General features: G+C 49.7%; 1 pseudogene; it reads right to left on the reverse strand.

Annotated features, from left to right (window-relative positions):
- Window positions 1-2,500, reverse strand: part of LOC142359652 (28S ribosomal RNA) — an 8,609-nt pseudogene that overhangs the window by 3,079 nt on the left and 3,030 nt on the right.

The following is a 2,500-nucleotide window of genomic DNA, read 5'->3' on the forward strand; positions in this document are numbered from 1 at the left end:
AGACTCAAGCTTACACAGCAGAGGATCAATCGATAAATTAAATAAAATAGGAGACATTGGATCACCTTGCTTGACCCCGATGCATATTCTAACGGGGTCCGATTGATCATTTTTCAGGTGAATGCGAGTATTAACATTCAGGTACATGTTGGTAATCAGGGAGACAATATGATCGTCCACTCCCTTTTGCCTGAGGGCCATGATGATGTGCTCATGGCTCACCGTGTCAAAGGCTTTGGCTAAATCCACAAAGACCACCCCCAGGGGGCGATGTTCCCGTTTCGCGCTTCGAATCAAAAGTTGTAACAATTTTAGATTCTCCGCGCACCCTGATGACTTAATAAAGCCCCTCTGTCGTGTGTTAATAGGGCATGCCTTAGATAGCCTTACAGTTAGGATCCTTGAGAATAATCTCAAGATAATCGATCCGATGGTAATTGGGCGCCAATTATTGATGTCTTTTTGGCGCTCGGGCAAGGCCGATTTAGATATTAATACCGTCCGGCATTCTTTCACCACGTCCGGTATAACCCCTGTGGCCAACCAGAGATTGAACAATTCCATCAGCTGGGTATAGTGGGGATCAGTTTTAATGAGATCCCGCAAACTAAGCCCATCAGGACCTGGCGCCGCGTTCTTATTCATCTCATTGATGTTTTTAGAGATCTCTTTTGCCGTAATCATGGCTTGGAATGCGGAGTTGTCTGCCTGTCCCTCAGTGACAAAGGCCCCCAAGCCCTTGAATGTTCCTGACATCTCCCATCTCGACTTGAACACCGCGTGTACCTCATCGAGCGGGATGCCACATCGCAAGGATTCCACATTATCCAAGATAATCCCGGCAAGTTTCCCTCGATCGAGGTAAAACAACCGTTGGAACCTCAGAAAATGCCCTCGCTTTTTGGCCCTCTTCTTCATCCACACCTTCGGTGGTTCAGAAGAGGGAACCCTCCGGGTTACTTTGGGCCTTCCACCTTGGACCGCTTTCAACTCGTGGGACTTAAAGAACAGACATGCACAGCGGTCTTGGGTCGCCTCATCGACCAAGGTCGATAGATCTTTCTCACCTTCAATCACTTCCTCAAACATTCCCCGAAGAACGGTCAATTTATCAGATGTTACCCAATCTGAAATGACCTTTCGATAATGGGACCTTAGTCCCCCAACCACCCGTGATTCAATGCCCGGCAGATGTAACCCTTCACTCTCAAGATATTTCTGCTTTTCCTGATCTTTTTCCCTTCTCTTTACAGGGCTCTTATGAAGCCCCCTTCTTTTGTCACTTATTTGTTTAGCTGATTTAGATGGAATATGCTCAGCAATCAATTTGTTGATGTTCTTACTTCCCTCGTACTGTTTATCCAACCTCCGTAACAACTCCACCTCCTCCTCAGTCCAACACTGCCGATGTACCCCTCTGGCTGAGCACTCCTTCGGGCGGGAGGCGGCAATCCGCTCGATATTCCTAACGGCTGGGTGCGCAGAGCGCTTATGTTGTCCCAAGCCAATTTTCGTCTCAAACGTTCGCCCACATTCCTCACAGGCCCAGCCCCCGACAGGGGGAGATGTTTCAACCCCCTTACATTTCGGATAATGGCAGGCAATACTATGATGTTTAACGTTAGTCTTGCCACACTTAGCACACTGAAACAACGCTTTTTTCTTACCATGGACTCTCTTTAGATGTTCAATAAGCCCCGACATTTTCCCTATCCGGTTCCCACAACATGGACAAGATGGATTTTTGTCGGGGACCTTTACCACCGGTGTGCCCTCAGTGGGCAGGTCCGGGTAGGTACCAAGGATAGGTGGCGATGTTAACAGAGTAGACTGCGCCAGGGCCCCTGGAGGTGAAGCTTCACCCTCCCCCTCGCTCTCCTCTATCCTTGGTGGACTGTCGGATACCCCTCCAACTCTCAAGGAGGTGAGTGACTCATACACCTCTGGTAACCTGGACAGCCTCTCCTGCCAGGTGGAAGAGTCAATTCCCTCAAAACCATACAATCTCGAGTTCGTAAACTCCAACCCACTCAAGTTCATTCCCTCCTCCACCGCACCTCCACGGCAAACAGTGGCCCTAACGGCCACGGGGTCTCTCAAGTCCAAAGGACTTGTCTGGGTGGCCACCGATATATAGTTGACTCGCAACGGTCGGCCCATTTCGTCACAATAGTTTGAGGATATAGTCAATACCAAATGCCACCACCCTCTAGCAGAATTTGGTTACACCCAACTAACCACTCGTGGGCAGAGGCTCTAGGCAACGAACACGGTCGATGCCGAGAATTTGTTTCACCACTATTAATTACTATCGATCGGTTGGTGAGGCCGTTCGATAGGGAGGAAGCAACTATGATTCCGTCACACTGGGGCAGAGGTCAACTCGGTTACCCAAGAGGGCATCCGGCGGGACCACGGGGAGGTGTGACCTCTGCAGCTCAGCCCAGCCAGCAACTATGGTCCCGTCTTAAGAGAGTCATAGTTACTCCCGCCGTTTACC

Source organism: Opisthocomus hoazin, unplaced genomic scaffold, assembly GCF_030867145.1.
Source record: "Opisthocomus hoazin isolate bOpiHoa1 unplaced genomic scaffold, bOpiHoa1.hap1 HAP1_SCAFFOLD_353, whole genome shotgun sequence".
Classification (NCBI taxonomy): domain Eukaryota; kingdom Metazoa; phylum Chordata; class Aves; order Opisthocomiformes; family Opisthocomidae; genus Opisthocomus; species Opisthocomus hoazin.